Source organism: Helianthus annuus, chromosome 4 (assembly GCF_002127325.2).
Source record: "Helianthus annuus cultivar XRQ/B chromosome 4, HanXRQr2.0-SUNRISE, whole genome shotgun sequence".
NCBI lineage: Eukaryota > Viridiplantae > Streptophyta > Magnoliopsida > Asterales > Asteraceae > Helianthus > Helianthus annuus.
The window spans coordinates 147,151,157-147,172,202 of NC_035436.2; the positions used below are offsets into that span (position 1 = coordinate 147,151,157).

Consider the following 21,046-nt stretch of genomic DNA (forward strand, 5'->3'; position numbering starts at 1 on the left):
CGGGGGCGTGGTCTGGTGAACACGGCCCGTGTCCAGTTACCTGAACTGGGCATTTTTCTGCAGGGTGTTTAGCACGGGGCCGTGTTGGCTGGGCACGGCCCGTGCTGAACCTACTGTAATGGAGAAATTGATGTCGGGTGGCCTTGTTCTTGTGCATGGGGCCATGTTTCTCGTTTCCCTTATCATCCTTTACCACCATGAGTGTGTTTTATTCCTACAAATTAAAACTAAAAGATTAAACTAAACTAAAGATAGTTCCGCGGAATGCCTCCGTGGTGCGCCACGTTTATAAGGGTCCTTGGCTAGACCCAAGGTGAGGTTATATATTTTCTGAGTGGGATGTTTTGCATCCCATGTTGCACCGTCGGAGAGCAACATCCAAACTCGAATCAATAACCTTCATGTAGTTGACCGGGTCATCGTCCTCTATTCTCTTCCCAACCCCGAACTTTACTTCATCATCCCCGTAACTTAAGGTGAGCGTTCCGTCATTCATGTCTACTACTGCCTGTGCGGTGGCGAGAAATGGTCTCCCTAGTATGAGGGGGACTTCGGTGTCTTCTTCCATATCGAGTATGACAAAGTCGGCCGGGTAGACAAATTTGTTTACCTTGACTAGGAGATTTTCGATGACACCTTGCGGGAATTTGACAGATCGATCAGCAAGTTGTATGCTCATTTTTGTAGGACTCGTTGTTCCTAGGCCGAGTCTTTTGAACATTGATGAGGGCATGAGTTTAATGCTAGCCCCAAGGTCGGCTAGTGCATTACGAACGGGGGAGTCCCCGATCGAGCAAGGAATCGTGAAACTTCCGGGATCGATTTTCTTCTGGGGGAGTTTGTTGAGTACGAGGGCAGAGCATTCTTCGCCTAAGTTAACTAATTGCAAAGTTTCAATTTTCCTTTTATGAGTGAGGAAGTCCCTCATAAACTTAGAGTATTTGGGCATTTGGGTTAGGACATCAATAAAAGGAATGTTGACATGCAATTGTTTTAGTAGACTTTCGAATTTTGCGAATTGCTCATTGGTCTTTTGACGGATTAACCTACCGGGGTACGGAACCCGAGGAGCCTTGGTAGGCTCTGGTGATGGAGGGGAACCCTTCTCTTGTAGAGGCGGCGGTATAGTCTCCTCGGTAGGCGATGGCACTTCCGTAGGACCCACGGTGCGGTTTCATAATGTGATGAGATGAACTTGCGCTTTTGGGTTTGTTTCGGTATTGCTTGGTAATGCGCCTTGTGGTCTCTTGGAAAAATTTTGGGCTAGTTGACTTATTTGTTTTTCTATGTTTTGAATACTAGCTTGTTGATTTCTAAAATTTGATTCTAATTGTAGAAACCTTTCTGAGTTTTTCTTTTCAGTGTCGGAGATGAGGCGAGATATAGTATCTTTAAGCCTTTCTCGTCCACCTTGTTGTTGAGGGAAATTTTGTGACTCATTTTTTGGTTGTTGAAAGTTTGTTCGTTGGTTTTGTTGGTTACTACTATTGCCGGGCTCTCTCCAACCAAGGTTAGGGTGATTTCGCCATCCTTGGTTGTAGGTGCCCGTTGGAGGACCCGACGGCCTAGGTCTATTATCAATGTAGCTTACCGACTCTTGTTGATCATCTGCTTCTTTCATACAACTCCAATTTTCATGTGGCCCACCACACCCTTCACAAGCCATAACCGAGACTGTTTTTGTCATTTCCAATTTTTTTATTTTCGAAGAAAGGGCCTCGATTTGGGCTTGTAAAGAAGTGCTTTCACCAACCTTATGGGTGCCCGGGGCAATAGATTTATTGCCTCGGGGAGTGTGCCACTGAAAATTGGTTTTGAGCAATTTCCTCAATTTGATTATATATTTCATGCGGGCGGCGATTACCTAAAAGTCCCCCGGAGCTAGAGTCAAGTGTCTGCCTTGTGTGTGGCAACAACCCATTATAGAAAGTGGATACTTGTTGCCATATCGCAAGGCCGTGATGTGGACACTTTTGCAATAGCTCCTTGAACCTTTCCCAAGTTTCATATAAGGATTCCCCGTCCTCTTGTGAATATGTATTAATTTCAGTCATTAATTTAGCCGTTTTAGCGAGAGGGAAATACTTATATAAAAATTTTTGGGCTAGTTCATCCCAGGTGTTTACCGATCCAGCTGGGAGGGCGTTAAGCCAAGCTTTTGCTCGGTCTTTTAGTGAAAAAGGAAACACTCGGAGGCGGATGGCGTCATTTGATGCTCCATTGATCCGAAAAGTATCACATATTTCTAAGAAATTAGTAATATGTAGATGGGGATCCTCGTCCGCAAGCCCATGAAAGGTTGCGGAGTTTTGAAGCATTTGTATCAAATGCGGCCGAAGTTCGAAGTTATTGGCTTCAACATTCGGTGCATTGATAGCGGCGCCGAGATTACCTACGGTGGGTCGTAGATAATCCATGAGGGTACGTTGGTCCGCCATTGGAAGTGGATTTCCCGAAACCTTCTCTTGGTTTTTGGCTTTTAGTCTTTTTCTGAGAAAGCGTTCGGGTCCTTCTAGAGGTTATTTTATGTCCTTATTAGAACTGGAGCTCATACACTACGTAGGGATGGCGTCTGGTTCCAAGTCCTGCAATAAAAACAAAAGAGAATGCTGGTCAGAAGGTTCACCACAGCCCCGTGCTCAGTGAACACGGCCCGTGGTCGGAGTTACAGTGGTTGTTTTCCAGATCCCAGTTACTGGAGAGTTGGACACGGCCCCGTGTTGCACCGACACGGCCCCGTGGTCAGCCTTCTGTAACTTGGAAAACTAAAAACTGCCAGTAACAACGCTGGGCACGGGCCGTGTCCGACCAGGCACGGCCCGTGCTGAGCTCTGCAGAAGCTGAAAAACTAAGAAAATCCTAAAAATTAAAAAGAAAAAAAAATGATTAGGCCGTTGATTCCTAACTTTCTTAAAATCCTTGTGTCCCCGGCAACGGCGCCAAAAAACTTGATACGTGCAAGTGTGTATATGTTTTAGATGTATATTTTAAGCCCTTTTTACACTTTTAGCCAAGTTTTAAATTTATAAAACACGATATTTACTAACACTAAACACACATATGGGCAAGTGCACCCATCGTGGACGTAGTATAGTGTTGGTAAGATACCGAGGTCGTCCAAGGACACAAGAGCTTTTAGTACCGGTTTATCCTCAACGTCTAACCAAATCAAAATGTTAGAAAAGATTTTTAAACTAAGAAAATAAAACTAACTAAATGCTAAAAAATAAAAATAAAAATAAAAACAGATAGACAAGATGAATCACTTGGATCCGACTCGTGTATTAGTATAACCTTTGATTATTTTCGCACTTTTGCACTTGTTTAAGAGATTATCTTAGTTATTGTAGTAGGCCCCTCTTTTGAAGGCGACGTTACCCTCAACCCAGTAGTTTGAGTCAGCAAGGATACAATCCTAAAGGGTCGGATTATTGAAAAATAATGAATTAAGTTATTAATGCAAATTATGGTAGGCCCCTCTTTTGGAGGTGACGTTACCCTCGACTAAGTAGTCTGAGTCAGCAGGGATACAGTCCTAAATAGCCGGGTTATAGTATTAATAGTAGTTAACTTATGAGGGGTCAAAGAGTTTGGATCCCGCCCATCCAATACCTTTGGGTATTGAAGGAGATCCTACTAAATTTGACTTAGGTCCCTTGCAGGACTTCTAAATGTTGAACAAGGGCAAGACCCGTACCAAACCGTTCCCTTAACCCCCGACCAGGTAGCCAACATACCTCCATATAGACCGTGGAGACATGAATGGTGAAAATCTTTTATTTTATATAGACAGTAAAATAATGCCAAGACACCATGGACAAACGATAAGGAAGAATCAACTTCAACATAAGCAACTAGTTATTAAAGTCATTAATACAAAACCAAATAAAAAGTGCAAAAGATTAAAAATAAAAAGTATTATACTTAACACTTGTCTTCACCAAGTGATGTAAGAGACTTAGGCAAACATGGCCTTGATTGTCAAGAACTCTTACGATCAATCTTGGATCCCGAGACGACTCACACACTCTATGATGGACAATGGATGATGGTGGTGGATAATGGTGTTGTGATGGTGGTGGGTGGTGGATGAAGTGTGAGAGAGGTGGTGTGCCAAGGGATGAGTTGCAATGAAACCAAGCACTCCTATTTATAGGCTGAACAGAAGCCTGGGCACGACCCCGTGTCCGCTGGACACGGCCCCGTGCCCGTCTGACAATCTCTCTCCTCATTAATTGTAATTCACAATTACAATTAATGCGCCTGCAGTACTTTCGCTACGCCCCCGTGTTCACTGGGCACGGCCCCGTGGTGGGCAATAGAAGCTTCTATAGGTTTATCTTATCTGCTGCTTCTTGGGCACGGCCTCGTGCTGGCTGAGCACGGGGCGTGTTCAGTCTTCTGCCTTCTCTGTTTTGCTTGGGAGGATGCTGTCAAGGGGTCGGGCAATCCACTTATGTTCCTTTTCTTGTATTTATGTCAGATTTAGCTGCCTTTTTGCTTCTTTTGTTAATTTGAGCTCATTTAATCCTGAAAATACAAAAGGAAGACAAAAACACTCTTTTTCCAACATTAGCACTTAAAAAGGGTTAGTTTTATGCCTTATTTGATGTAATTTATATGTTGCATTTTACACACATCAATACTCGACTCTTCCATTTGGGCAATCTTCGGGAATTCAAGGAGATGGGTATGATGAGGGATATGAGGAATTTGAGGGTTTTGATGAAGATGGGTATGCGTATGCGTATGGGGGTGATGGAGATCAAGGAGAGTTCGGTTACGTGCAAGGCCAACTTCAAGGAATGCCAAGTTTTGGTGGAATGCCACAACAACAACAACAACTTATACCACAACACATTAGGCCAAGGCCACAAGGGCCACATGTTCAACAGCCTATACCATTGCAACAAGTTCGGCCACAAAATGCACGCCCACAATTCCAAAGGCCAATTCAACAACCACCGATGCCACAGCAACAGTTTCAACAACCATTAGCACCACAAGGGCATAGGCCTAGACCAATGGGTCCTATGCGTCTAAGGGGTCGGGTTGGTGTACCAAGAAGGCATCTTAGAGATCATGCAAGAGGTATTGAAGCACATTTTAGGCCAGTGATTACTCATAATTCTTCACCAGTAGTTATTCCTCACAACGACCAAGGAAGAACTTTTGAAGTGAGAACGAACTCTTTGCAAAGTTTGCCGAAATATAAGGGTCTAGCAACGGAGGAACCTTATTTTCATTTGGAAGCTTATGACTCAGTTTGCAATACTCTTGGGAGTCAAGGTTTTTCGGCCGATGATGTCAAGTTAGTTTTGTTTTAATTTTCGTTGGAGGATAAGGCAAAGAAGTGGTTCTACACTTTGCCTTCAGCATCTATTTATACTTGGGGGGAAATTTTCTTAGATGAGTTCTACACCGCCCAAAAGACAAATGATGCTAGGAAGGGGTTAAGGAGTTTTCAACAACAACAAGGTGAAATGTTTCATGAAGCCTTCGAGCGTTTCAATGTGATGATTAAGAATTGCCCTCACCATGAAATTGAACTTTGGGAGTTGATGAATGCTTTTCACGAAGGGCTGTGTGCCGAAGATGCGCGTGATCTAATGTCCATCACAAATGGGACTTTTGGCACAAATTATGAAAATGATGATTGGGAGTTCTTGGAACAAATGGCCATTACTTCGAAGAGAAAAGCTCAAGCATCAAGGAGAGCATGACCGGCCGTTACCCGAACTCAAGTGCATGCAGTTGATGATGGTAATGTACAAACTTCTAACCAAATTTATGATGTTTGTGCTATTTGCAATGAAATAGGTCATGCGACTGAAAATTGCCAAGGAATGGTGGAAGGGCAATATGAGGAAGTAAAGCTTTCCAAGGTCAAGGAGGAGGTGGTAGAAACTTCAACATGAATTCTAACACTTACCACCCCGGGTTGAGGAACCACCCAAATTTCCGATATGGGAATCCTTCAAATCAAGCAAACCTGAATTTTCAAGGTAGCCAAGGAAACTATGGTTCGCGCCTACCTTACAATAACCAAAGTGGATATCGAGGTGGGAACAACCAAGGATACCAAAGGCAATATCAAACGGGACAAGAACAAGGGGGGGTCCTTGGGTGGAAATGAAATGATGGAAATGTTGAAGAGCATGCAAGTGGAAATGCTAAAGAGGAACCAAATGGATGACACTCGCATACAAAAAGATGAGGCCCGAGATAAAGCGATTCGAACTTTGACCACCCAAATGGGTCAACTTGCAACCGAAGTGTCCGAATTGAAGAAAAGTAAAGGTTAATTACCAAGCGACACTAAGGTAAACCCGTCTCATAGTACTTCAAGAGGTAATAATGTTAATATTCACCATGTAAGTGTTTTGAGAAGTGGGAAGGAGTACAAAACCAATCCTTCACCGGATTTGGTTGATGGGGTGGTTGAAGATATAACGGGTCAAGATAGTGAGGAAGAAAATGAATCACCCATTGTTTCTTCTAAAAAACCCAATTTTGAAAAACCCGAAGTTAATAAAGAAAAAGAAAAGGTAAATGAGGGTGAGGGATCTACTGAAGTACCATTTCCCTCGGCTTTATTAGATCTGGGTAGAAAAAAATTTATTTCAAAACGGGGTCCTCAAAAAGAGGAAATGTGGGAGGTTTTTAAACAGGTTAAAATTAATCTTCCTTTACTTGAAGCTATCAAACAGGTACCCGCTTACGCCAAGTTTTTAAAAGAATTGTGTACCCAAAAGAGGCAACAAAAAGTGCCTAAATTGGTAGACTTGACGGAGCGGGTAAGTGCGGTCTTGAAAGGAGATCTTCCTCCTAAGCTACAAGATCCGGGAACGCCTCTAATAAACATCCAAGTTGGAAATTTTCAAACTGCAAGGGCGTTATTGGATCTTGGAGCCGGAGTAAGTATCCGACCGGGGGGTTATATGACCAATACGATTTTGGTCCATTGAAGCGGGTTGAGACAATGGTTGTACTAGCCGACTTGTCTCACAAACTTCCCCAGGGTATTGTACGGGATGTGATAGTTAAGGTTGATGAGTTTTATTATCCTGTGGATTTTCTTATGCTAGATTACTCATCCGCGGACCCAATTCAACAACAAAATGTTATTTTGGGTCGGCCGTTTTTGAACACCGCACATGCCGTTATTGATTGTCGATATGGGACGGTCGACATGACATTCGGTAATAGAAAGATGAGATTAAATGTCTTTACTAATGGTACTAACGTTTATGGTGATGAGTGTTTTCTAGCAGATTTCATAGATGGATACGACCCGAAGGAGTTCGAAGAAGAGATTTTGGGTTCTTGTGTTTGTGATGTGTCTTTGCAGATTCATGCATGTGAGTTGGAAAATGAGGAGAAGGAGCAAGAGGCTCTTGCGGTGAAGGAAGGATAACCACCATGGACCCACCAAATGGATGCTTTACCGGTGGAAATCGATTCGGGTACAAAGCCTTCTTTGGAATGTCCACCAAATGTGGAATTGAAAGAGCTACCAAAGCACCTAAAGTATGCATTTTTGGGGGAGAATGACACTTTACCAGTGATCATTGCTTCCAATTTGGCGGTAGCTCAAGAAGAGGAGTTGATACGGGTGTTGAAGTCCCACAAGGCAGCAATTGGGTGGACAATAGCCGATTTAAAAGGTATTAGTCCATCTATTGTGATGCACAAAATCATTACAAGTGAGGATGCAAAGCCGACCCGTGAAACACAAAGAAGGTTGAACCCAAACTTGAGAGAGGTGGTAAAGAAAGAAGTTATCAAGTGGTTGGATGCGGGGATCATTTATCCTATCTCAGACAGTGCGTGGGTAAGTCCAACTCAGGTAGTACCTAAAAAATCCGGCATCCAGGTAATAAAAGATGAGCAAGGTGAGCAAATTGCCACCCGCCCGGTAACCGGGTGGCGAGTTTGTATTGACTATAGAAAACTAAACGCTGTTACCTCCAAAGACCATTTCCCGTTACCCTTCATTGACCAAATAATTGAAAAGCTTTCCGGTCAAAAATATTATTGTTTTTTAGATGGGTACTCGGGATATAACCAAATTGCTATTCACCCGAACGACCAACACAAAACGACATTTACATGTCCATATGGTACATTTGCTTTTCGGCGAATGCCATTTGGACTATGTAACGCCCCCGCCACGTTCCAAAGATGTATGATGAGTATATTTTCGGACATGGTTGGGGAATCTCTTGAAGTGTTTATGGATGATTTTTCCATTTTTGGCCCAAGTTTCGAGTCTTGTCATGATGAATTAGAAAAAAGTTTTAAAAAGATGTGTTGAGACAAACTTGGTACTAAGTTGGGAAAAGAGCCATATTATGGTTCAAGAGGGCATTGTGTTGGGACATGTGATATCGGACCGGGGAATGGAGGTAGACAAAGCAAAGATTCGGGTAATTTCATCTCTACCCCCACCAAAAAAATGTTAAGGGGGTGTGATCATTTTTGGGACATGCAGGGTTTTATAGAAGGTTTATTAAAGGTTTTAGTGTAATTACAAAACCTTTATGCAACTTATTATTGAAAGATGTTCCATTTGGTTTTACTGACGAATGTTTGCAAGCGTTTCATGTTTTGAAGGAACAATTGGTGAAGGCTCCTATCTTGCAACCACCGGATTGGTCAAAGTCGTTCGAGATTATGTGTGATGCTAGCGACACGACCATTGGAGTGGTTTTGGGTCAAAGGGTTTATAAAAAGCCGGTGGTGATTTATTATGCAAGCAAAACTTTATCCGAGGCGCAACTGAATTACACCACAACCGAAAAAGAATTATTAGCGATGGTGTATGCCTTGGACAAGTTTAGATCTTACATTTGGGGGAGCAAGGTGATTGTGTACTCGGATCATAGTGCGGTTCGATACTTAATGGAAAAGAAGGATGCAAAGCCCCGGTTGATTCGTTGGGTGCTTTTGTTGCAAGAATTTGATCTTGAGATTCGGGACAAAAAGGGATGTGAAAATGTTGTTGCGGATCATTTGTCCCGGATCCCATTGGAAGGTGTTGACGACCCGAGTGAGATTAATGAACGGTTTCCCGACGAGCAATTGTTAGCCGTATCTACTTTTGTTGCACCTTGGTATGCCCACTATGTGAACTATTTGGCCAAGGGTGTAATTCCGAATCATTGGACGAAGAAGAGACGACAATAATTTATTAGTCAAGTGAAGCAATATATATGGGATGAACCGGACTTGTTCAAAATCGGACCCGATCAAGTGATACGAAGATGTGTTCCCGAAACTGAAATCTTAGAGATTTTGACTCATGCTCATTCATCGGCATGTGGAGGGCATTTTAGTGGGAACAAGACGGGTTATCGGGTATTATCTAGTGGGTTTTATTGGCCCACGATTTTCAAGGATTCTTGCGAGTATGCCCGAAATTGCATCAATTGTCAACGAGTAGGAAGCATTTCGAAGCGGGATGAAATGCCGTTACAACCAATCTTGGTAGTGGAAGTATTTGATGTTTGGAGAATAGACTTCATGGGTCCTTTTCCAAATTCAAATGGGTTTTTGTACATATTGGTTGCGGTTGATTACGTTTCCAAATGGATTGAAGCTATCGCAACTAGGACCAATGATCACTCTGTTGTATGCAAGTTTGTGCAATCCAATATTTTTGCTCGATTCGGTGTGCCTAGGGTGATAATAACTGATGGCGGTTCACACTTCAAGAACTTTAATTTTGGGAAATTGTTAAAAGGTACAATGTGAACCACCGCGTTGCTACACCATATCATCCACAAACGAGTGGTCAAGTGGAAGTGTCTAACCGGCAAATTAAAGAAATTCTAATGAAGACGGTGAGAACGGATCGGAAAGATTGGTCAAGCAAGCTTGATGATGCGTTGTGGGCTTATCGAACGACCTACAAAACTCCACTTGACACCACTCCTTATCGAATGGTGTACAGAAAAGGGTGTCATTTCCCTATGGAGTTAGCACATCGGGCATATTGGGCGATTAAAACGGCGAATACAAACTATGACGAAGCGGGTCGGGCGAGAAAGTTACAATTGAATGAGATTGAGGAAATACGGGATCAAGCCTATGAGTGTGCATCCGCATACAAAGACAAACTGAAGAAAGTTCATGATGCAAAAATAAAGAAAAAGAACTTCGAAGTGGGTCAAAAGGTGTGGTTGTACAATTCAAGGTTGAAAATGTTCGCGGGGAAACTCAAAAGTAAGTGGATGGGTCCTTACGTCATTCGAAGAGTAGGGAGGTTTGGAGATGTTGATATACAATATGAACAAACAAGTAAACAACAAACGGTGAATGGGCATCGGCTCAAACCGTACTTGGAAGGTAACGATATCAACAATCTCGAGCTCGACAAAGTGGGGTACATTTTACGCCCGGTGGATGACGAAGAAACGTGAAAGAGGCCCAGATTTGGTGTTTGTAAATATTTAGTTTAGCTTATTTTAGTTTGAATAAGTTCCATTTAAACCGGTGTTCGAAACAAGTGTGGGGAATTTTTTACGGATTTCCTGAACATAGTGTTGAGGACAACACGGGTTTTTAATGGGGGGTAGGGTAATAATTTTTATGTTTTCAATAAATTATAAAACTTAGAAAAACCATAAAAATTAAAAAGCTAAAAAAATATTATAATAATAATAATAATTTTTTTTTTAAGTTTCAAGGATGGTCGCCCCCCCCCCCCATGCCAGTGACAGCCGTAACCTACGGCTGGGGGGCCGTAGCTTACGGAAAGCATCAAACAAAAGAGCCTTACGGATCCCCTCTACTATTTTACGGTAACTTGTTTGTGACCCAGGTACCGCCGTAACCTACAGCAAGGTACCGTAGGTTACGACTCCGAGCAAAAAGGTGGGGGCGTTTGGGGTGCTGCTTGTCGGATTTTTAATAAAAACAAAATTAACAATAACAATAATAATAACCATTACGACTACGACAGTTTTTATATAAAAAACGAAAATCAATAATAATAATAATAATAACCATTTTTAATAAAAAAACCACATCTTCCATCTTTTCTCTTCTTCTTCTCCAAAGAACCCTAACCTCCATTACTTCACAACTTCATATCTTTCTCAAATCTTGTCCAAATCAAGTGATTTTTGGGTCCATTTTGGGTGAAATTTCACAAGGATTCTAGATTCATACTTGTATCTTGAAGATTCCTTTGTTTTTGGGGTCGGATTTGAGCATAGGGGTGCCGAAAATTTGGGGCTTTTTGTGGGTTTGTGTTTTAAAGTGAAGTGCTTGTTATTCTCATCTTCCACAAGTCTAAGGTATGCAATTTCTTGTCAATTTGTGATGTGCATTGAGGTTTGTAAGTTTTCATCTTTGTTTTTGCTTACACACTTGCTAGTATTTGATAGATGATAGGATTGTGTGAACCATTGAGTGATATGGGTACTAATGTGTTTGATGTTTAGTGAAAATTTTGAGAAAAATTCTGATTTATAAGGACATCATGCCGAATTTTTGTTTGAAAGAATGAATTTTTGGTTTTTTGTACATTAGCACCCATAACATAAAGCAAGTGTGGGGAAGATTGGGAATGAGTACTAACTTGTTTTGTTTTGTGTGGTTGGTTTTTGAATGTGTGTAGGTATGGTGACGAAAAAGGGGAAAGGAATTGCAAGTTCATCTAATGAGCCTCAAGGGGATGATGCACAACAAAAGAGGAGGAGACTGACCCGGGTTGGTGACCCGGACTCAGAGGAGGATGCACCTCCAAGGGGTCCGAAGCCGGATTGGACATCCGGTTCATTGCTAGAACAACCCGCGGAATGGCGAGAGGATCTATTTCACGAACAAATGAATAAGCTAAAACAAAGGGGTGAAGCATTTATTTGTGAAAAGGAGATCAAAGAGGTTGATTTCGGGCCATTTGGGATAACGGCAAAGTTCAAGGAATTGGGTTGGGGTGCAGCTTTGAAGTGTTATGACGGGGAGGTGAAGAAGATGTACGACACTCAGATTCAAGAATGGGTGGCTTCACTCGAATGTCCCCCGTTTAAGGCCCCAAGCAACATGAGACTTGTTGGACGGTGTAACGGGGTAAAAGTAGAAATGTCTTATGACTCTTTGCGCAAAATAGCGAAGTTTGACGACGGACCCGCAAATGAGTACATTTACCCGAGTCTCAAAGATCTCTACCACGAGCCTAACAAGCATCCGCAATGGCAAAATATGCTTGACTACCTCTTCCTTCCGGGCACAACACATAGGAAGTTATATAGGAGCAATCTGAGAATGGAAGCAAAATTGTTGTTGACATTGTGCATGTATAACGTTGTTCCGAGGCGGGGTGACAAGATGGAAGTGCGGTATCAGGAGGTACCGATCCTATATATGATGATGCATGGATCTCCCAAGGTCCCTTTCCGATTTCTCGTGTTGAATAATATCTGGTTGGGCAAAAATAGTGGAGAAAGAAAGATTATACCTCATTGCCGGTTGATTACGGCGTTGTTGAAAAAACATGGGGCAATTAATGGTGATGAAAAAGGTTCTTACAAGAGGTTTAGACCATTTGACCTTAAGAATCTGGGGCCAGGATGGATTTACACAGAATCGGAGAGGTTTCATAAGTTGAAAACAGATGGGAGAAGGTGGAGAGCGTTGAAGGTGGATGCGAGACCGTTACGACCAGGAGAGGCCGAGGAGCCCGAAACATCGGATGACAAAGTGAGTGGAGACGACGACTACCGTGAAGACACATTCATGGTGGATGCTCAGATAAGGGACGCTGGTCAGGCGGGAGTTCAGGAAGCCGGTGTGCAAGCTGGTTATGTGGGGGGGGGTGCATTTGATTATGCACAGCAAGCTTATGGTCCTTACTGGGCCCACTCGGGAAATATGGGCCAAATTATTGAACAAAGGCGGCCACCTACTTTCGGTGAATGGAGTGAACCAAACCAAATGCTCTTTGATCAACAAACTTTCATGGGTGCTAGCATGGAAAGAGCTATCAAACGAAGCTATGATAGAAACGAACAATGGAACCGTGCTCATATGTATGCTCGTGAAGAACAAGTGAACAACCGCTACTTAGATGATCGCCAGAGACGCATACATGATCAGTGGCATGCGGGCCAACCAATTGAAGCAGATCCGCCTGTTGTGGATTATACTACATTGCCACCGAATGATGGTAGTGTGTCATACCCCACTCCACCATTGCATCACTCTCAGTGGGTGGATCCACATGCTATGAGTTACCAACAGGCGAATCCAAGTGGTGATCAAGGAAGTAGTAGTAGCAGTGGAGCATTTGGCTTTGGTGAGTGGACTGATATGATGACATCCATCTTCGGACCTCCACAGCCGAAGTACTACTAGCCAGGTCGTATCTTGCTCCTTTGTACATGTTTGTTTATGTTTATTTAGTATGTTTATGTTATGGTTGGGAGGTTGGATGGTGTTTGATGTTGATATGTTTGTTGGGTTGTGAAAGTTGGTGGTGTCTTTAGTAATAAAATAAAATAAAAATACAAAAAGAAACTTGGGGTTTGAGAGTATAAGCAAATATCGATGTTTTTGGTTAAAGCGATCTTTCCCTCAAAACCATACATTAGGACAATGTATCCCAAGTGTGGGGATGGGGGGGAATTTTTAAGAATTTTAAATTTTTTGTAAATCCAAGTGAAAATTGTCAAAAATTTGAAAACTTGATATGGTTCCATTTGACACACCAACACCCATTCCTAGTCTTTTCTTGGTGAGGATTTGAGCCACACATGATCGTTATTGATATTTCGTTGTTTGAGTGGCGGTGTGCGTTGTGTGTTAATAGAACTTGTGTGTGAATTCTTGTTAAATCCTAGAGTTAGTATGCTTTTGAAAGCGATAAGGGACTTTTAGGAAGCCTCGTCTAGATGTGTGAGAGTGCGGGATTGGTGGGTTGGACCTCATACTTTACATATATGAGCTTGGTGTTGAGAGGGGTGGGGGTTTGGTCCTTAGAAAGCCACGTTTGAGCCTTAGCCCATTCGGTTGTGACCCGAGCCTACTTCCTATTAAAATTTTACCTTTTGAGACGACCCGGTTAGGAGGTTTAGTTTGTAATGTTGATGTTTTTGCATATATTGTTGAAGTTTGAAGCATTGAAAAAAAGAAAAAGAAGAGAAAAATATGAGAAAAAATACAAAAAGAAGAACTTAGTTGTGTTAGTTTGTGAAAAGTTGATGATGTTTGATGTTGCTTGTTAATAGTGAAAATAAAACCGGGTCGAATCAATTAGCTCCTTCATGTGTATTCCACCATTCCCTACCTTTGCATTTAGCCCCATTACAACCCGTAAGTCTCTTTGATTCATAAGCATGCTAGATATTTGTTAGGAGGAAACTTGATTCTTATACAAGCTTATTGTCGCACACACACACACACGCATTGAGTGGTTTTGCATTACATGCTAGTAATTCTTGTCATCGAGAGATTCTTGTGAGGGGTGTGTCTTGTGGTACGATTGAAAGTTAGTAAAAGGACGGCACATTTTAGCTTGGGTTTGTGTGATTAGTTGCTTGTGGTTGAGAATGGTTTTCGAATGGGTTGCTTGGGACAAGCAACGGGTAAGTGTGGGGTTGTGACAGGTGGTCCGTAGGACAACCCTTAAAATGTCTAAATATATATACATTCCATGCTTAATTCGGTTTATTGTTTGAACTTAGTAACTACGAGAGATTTGATGTTGCAGGTGTTAAGGCGCTCAAAGTGCAGGATTTAGGAAGCTTGGATGGATGTGGGAAGATGGCATCATTAAGAGATGAAGAAAACAAGTTTTGAGGGAGAAACGAAGGAAAAAGCCCACTCAGCGCCATAACCTACGGTGCCTTGCCGTAGGTTACGGCCCTCCACTTATGAAAGATACACTGCCGTAAAACAGGAGAGATGTGCCGTAAGAAACAACTCAGAGCCGTAACCTACGGCTGAGGGTTGTAGGTTACGGCACTTTATGTTGACTTTGGAGTTGCTGACCGCCGTAACCTACGGCTGGGGGCCGTAGGTTACGGCACCGACTGATCTCATTGTGTAACTTATGCATTAAACTCATTTTTGATGAGGGTTTTTATGACCAATCATGCTAGTTTCGGTTACTACTTGCTGGGAAACAATTATTGGAGTATATTAGGCACTTGAGGGCATGAAGAACAATATCTTTTATCTATCTTTTATCTAGTTTTTGTTGCTTGTGATCTTATTGAACATTAAAACTTTTGTCATGATGTTTGTTCAAGCCATGAGTGGCTAAATACTTTGTGCTCATCTTTGGTGGAAGGTTTTGTAAGACTTTATGTTTTAATTCTCTATTTCTAGAATAACAATCTCTTTCTTATTTGAATTGTTTGTTATGGTGCATGATTGATTGTTAGTAAAGTATTGATTCTTATGTTAAACTAATTAGAAACCATACGTTCTTGGTGCCATTGGCAACCGAGATATCATGGGTATAGTTAGGCTCGGGTAAGGGTTGATGGATCATCGGGTGACAACCTCACGTTCTAGGAATCTGAGTACTTAGTTCCCTTTCATCACTGCAATTGATCATACATGAACTATGTCTATGTAGTTCTTTCTAGTTGAATGTTAGCATAAATGTCAATGCAAAACCGGAAACTGAAGATGATCATTTATCTCTAATTTGTTTACAACCAAACTTTTCTCTTGCAATTTATTTAGTTAAAGTTAGTCATAAAACCATTTCACTCAAATCAATTATTGAACTTTATTTTCTTGCAATTAGTCTAATTTAGTTAATCTAGATAAATTCTCAAATAGCACATATTCCACAAACTCTCTGTGTTCGATACCCACTTATCGCTATCTACTTAGTAGTAATTGGATTAAATTTGATTGTGACCATGACATCTTGTCACACGACCTAGTCTGGGTCGCTGTCTTAGAGAACTAGACTATAGTTAGGAACCAACAGACCAAGCATATGCGCTGAAATCCTGCTATTTTTCACTATCACCACACTCGAATTTTCAATAATGAGAAGGCGATTTGGTCAAGATTAGGTGTGAAAACCGTAAACTCTCGACTAAATTGTTGGATCAATGCTGTTTTATCCACCTATCAAGGAGTTTCTTCATTACTTTTTCAATAACGAACGAGGAGAATTATACCAAATCAGGAGTGAAATCCATATTTTGATGAATAATCTCCTCAATTTCACTAAAACAAGGTAGGAATTGCTAAGCCAAGGGTGGAACCCAAACCTTGGCAACTTATTCCGACTTCTACTCATCCCACCAAAGCCTCGACGGACTCCAACGACCTGAACTCACGAGTATGACCTAGGGAATACGTGCTGAATGCCCAAGAATCGAGGCGGAATCACGATCCCGAAAGTCAGAACGTGACGACAAGTCCATTGAGAATAGTCGAATCGCTTTGGGTAGTCAATGTCTAGTAGCCGTAGACAATCCGCTTCTCGATTTTCATGTGTTTTGATCCTGAGCCCGCAACTGCTAACTCTGATAATTCGTCGATTTTATGTGATTTATGTGAATTTATCTGTTTATGTGCTTAAATTTTGTGGGATTTCTCGATTTTGCTATCACTTCGATCGACGCACACGATCTGCATTGCTAACAAATCGCTGCAAATCTAGACGATACTATGCTATGATATACGCTTATACTATACTCGACATGCTATACGATTATACACTACTACTCGACATACTATGCGCGATCGATATATACGAACGACACGCGAGCTTTGAATGATAGGTTTCTGTATTCTGACTGCATCTGTGACTAGATGTGTATGTGCTTCTGTGTTTAGGTGTATCTGTGCTCTACGTGTTTATGTGCTTTCGTGATTACGTGAATCTGTGATTATGTGCTTATGTGTTACGTGATGCATGTTTCGACGTGTTCCTAAGCTTTAGTAAGTAGTAGACATATGAGGTGAGATTCGATTTGTTGTGTCTGAGACCTACGATAATGTCTGTTGCAGACCATGTCGTCATCTGGACACCGAACCCCACTTACCCGCCAAGAGAAGAGAGACTGACGTCTTGCTGCTATCATCGCCAAGCAAGTAGCAAAAGCTGTGACCGATGTATATGAAAACGTCAATAAATCATCTGAGGAGTCGAGAACTGAAGCTCCAAAGGATGCTGCCAAGACTGTTTTTAGCTTCAAACAGTTCAAGGCATGTGGACCAAAAGAATTCACCGGAGAAGATGGCCCCACGGCTATATTTCAATGGTTTGATTCTATCGAAGTCACTCTGCGCCAAAGCGGTTGTCCTGCAAATCTCCGTACCGTAAACGCAACCGGCGTCTTCCAGTCCCGAGCTCTAGACTGGTGGACGGCCGAACGAAACAAACACGGGAATGATGCAGCTTACGAGCTGACTTGGAAAGAGCTGAAAGCCATTATGATGGACGAATTCTGCCCTCCCCATGAACGCCAAAAGCTGGAGGACGAGTTTTGGAACATCAAGCAGAAGGACGGGGATAACGCTGCTTTGACTGCACGCTTTAAACAGCTCAGCATTATCTATCCCGATCAAGTCAAGACGCCCGAGATAGCGATCAAGAAGTATATTCGAGCTCTACCCGATTGTGTTGCCGATTTTGTTCACGCTGCAAAGACCTCGTCGATCGAGGAAACTTACTTGCTTGCCGCCGAGATCAATGACAAGCGAGTAAAATCTGGTTTTTGGGATAAGCCCTCCAAGTCTCTACATCAAGCTACCACTGCATCGACCACCGACACCACAACTGCTCAACCATCCAAGTCATCACGCCGAAAGAAGAAGCACAACAACAGCAGCTCCAGCAACAAGAACTGTGCTGTCACAACCACTGCTACTCCTCTGCAAGCCGTACCGGCTCAGCAGCAATCTCATCATCGACCAGCACCAGTTACTCAAGCACCGCCAGCAAAGCGCGCTTACATAGGTCCCCACCCGCTCTGCCCGACATGCTCATATCATCATCCGGTGGGTCTTGCCTGTCGTTTCTGCGCGCATTGCAACTTGTACGACCACTTTACTGCCAACTGTCGTTATGGTCCTCGTCAAGCCCCAGTTTAAGCCACTGCTCATCAAGCTCTACTTCCAGCCCCGTAAGGCCAACACGCAGCTTAGGCACCCGCGATCAACGCTCGAGCCTGCTTTGCATGTGGTGACCTTAACCACTTTGCAAACATGTGCCCAAATAGGGTTGTAAAGCAAGAGCCCCAACAGCAACAGCAGCAGCCTCAGCAGCAGCAACAAGCAGCACACGCCAGAACCTTCAATATTAATGCTCGCCAAGCCCAAGCTGACAACAACGTGGTTAATGGTACGTTCTTTGTGAATGGTATTTATGCATCATGTTTGTTTGATACTGGAGCCGATAACAGCTTTGTGTCATTTGAATTCGAGAAGCTCCTTAGTCGTAAGCATTCTTATCTTCCCTCGTCATTCAAAGTTGAAGTCGCTACAGGAAGAACTGTCGCCGTTAATTCTGTTCTTCGTGATTGTACCCTCGAGCTCAACAGTCACATCTTCCCAATCGACCTTATCCCGATGCAACTCGGAAGTTTTGACATCATACTAGGCATGGACTTTCTACGCGAAAACCATGCTGAAGTTGTGTGCTTCGACAAGATGATTCGATTCTCACTCGCGAATGGTGATCTGTTGTGTGTGTACGGTGAAACTGCATCGAAAGGACTCAAGCTCAAGTCATGTGTTCAAGCTAGCAAGTATCTCCGCAAGGAATAAGAGCTTTCTTGGCCAACATTGTACTAGCGGAGAGGTTAAAGACGTCCCAGTGGTCCGTGAATTTCCTCAGGTGTTCCCTGATGATCTCCCCGGATTACCGCCCAGTCGTGATATCGACTTCCGTATCGACCTCATTCCTGGAGATAACCCCGTAGCTAAAGCCCCTTACCGTTTAGCGCCATCCGAAATGCGGGAACTCTCGAGACAACTCCAAGAGTTACTTGAGAAAGGCTTTATTCGCCCGAGCACCTCTCCTTGGGGCGCACCAGTCCTTTTCGTCAAAAAGAAGGATGGATCATTCAGGATGTGTATCGACTACCGGGAATTGAATAAGCTGACCATCAAGAACCGATACCCTCTACCTCGCATCGACGATTTGTTTGATCAGCTACAAGGTGCTCCGTGTTTCTCGAAGATCGATCTACGCTCAGGCCATCATCAGTTACGCATACAAGAGGAAGATATACCCAAAACCGCCTTTCGCACTCGTTACGGCCACTGTGAGTTCGTTGTTATGCCTTTTGGTTTAACCAACGCACCCGCGGTTTTTATGGATCTGATGACTCGCGTGTGTAGGCCTTATCTTGACCGTTTCGTCATCGTATTCATCGACGACATCTTGATTTATTCCAAATCGAAAGCCGAACACGCGCAACATCTACGTTTGGTTCTCGAGTTACTCCAGGGGAACCAACTCTATGCCAAGTTCTCCAAGTGTGAATTCTGGTTAGAGGAGGTTCAGTTTCTGGGTCACATCGTGAATAGTCAAGGTATCCATGTTGATCCTGCGAAGATTGAAGCAGTTAAGAGCTGGATTACGCCAAAGAACCCGTCTGAAGTCCGTTCTTTTCTCGGATTAGCGGGCTATTATCGACGATTTATCGAAGGATTCTCTAAGATCGCTGTGCCGCTTACCGCTCTTACGCACAAAGACAAGTCTTTTGTTTGGGGAACTAAACAAGAGTCTGCTTTCCGAACCCTCAAGCATAAGCTCTGCAATGCTCCTGTTCTCACATTGCCCGATGGGAACGACGGTTTCATTGTCTATTGTGATGCTTCCAACCTTGGTCTTTGGTTGTGTCCTCATGCAGCGAGAACAGGTTATAGCTTATGTGACACTCTAGGTTTTTCCGAACGAACACCTTGTAATATTTTGTGTATATAAAGGTTATTATATGAAAACGTGATCTTTATTTGCATAATGTGTGTTGTATGTACGTATTATATATTTATGAGAGCCGAGACCACGACCCGAGACCATGACTCGCAACCACCCGGTTGCGAGTGGGCCACTCGGTCTCGAGTGGGCCTTTGGGCCGTAACCGGTTTGGGCCGAAACCCCAAGCCCAACTCAAAGACCCCTTGTATATAAATCCCACCTTTCCCCACCTTCCCTCATTTTACACACACAAACACTTCTACTCTTTCTCTCAACTAGAAATCCCAAACAACAACCCATTTCTCTTCTTCTACTTTCGGTTCAAGCTCAAGGATCTCGGACAAGAACCTCGATCAAGACCATCACTCGGACACTCCATCTTCTCGGTTCCCTTCTCTTTGTTTTCGGCTCCTTCTTCACAACCGGTTAGTGATTGTCTTGTGCATAAGACTTATGTATGTTGAATGGACTAGAAAATGCTTGATTAGTAGTATTATGCATGATCTTTAGGATGATTTGTGAAGTTTGACTATGTGTAAACTTTTATGTGTAAAATGCTTGTAACATGTTAAAATGGCTAGAAAATGGTAGTTTAAGAATGATTTTGGCCAACCAATCTATGCTTCATTGTTTCTTGCAAAATGGTGTTATTGAACATGAGATTTCGGCTACAAAAATGTATGTTTCTTGTTCTTGCATGATGATCTTGCTAGAAATATATGATTTTTGGTTCAAAAATGTATGATTATGTTAAGGTGAAAACCCTAGAATTGATGAACTTGTTATGAACTAGTTGAATATGACTTGAAGATTCAAAAATGGCTAAGTTTGATCTATTTTTACTAATAGTCAGATTAGGCAAAGTTGTTAGTTAAACCTCATTGGCTGTTTCCCGATTTGGGCCTGAATACATGGTACAAATTGGACTGATGCATCTGCATCATCACGTGTACATGAAAGGGACAGCATTCCGACTCGCAACCGCACCGTTGCGACTCGCAACCAAGGCATGACAACTCGAGACCACGTAGTTGCGACTCGCAACCATAGCATGACAACTCGAAACACACGATTGCGACTCGAGACTACGACGGTTGCGACTCGCAACCACAGCGTAATGACTCGAGACCACGCGGTTGC

The 21,046-nt window shown here is 42.7% G+C and overlaps 2 non-coding genes across 2 annotated transcripts; one reads left to right on the plus strand and one right to left on the minus strand.

Annotated features, from left to right (window-relative positions):
* Positions 1-1,953: 1,953 nt before the first annotated feature.
* Positions 1,954-2,060, plus strand: LOC118491840. Its single transcript, XR_004892285.1, has one exon. It is a non-coding gene; the product is annotated as a small nucleolar RNA R71 (small nucleolar RNA).
* Positions 2,061-5,438: 3,378 nt separating this feature from the next.
* LOC118492039 lies at positions 5,439-5,545 on the minus strand. Its single transcript, XR_004892479.1, has one exon. It is a non-coding gene; the product is annotated as a small nucleolar RNA R71 (small nucleolar RNA).
* Between the last annotated feature and the right edge of the window lie 15,501 nt (positions 5,546-21,046).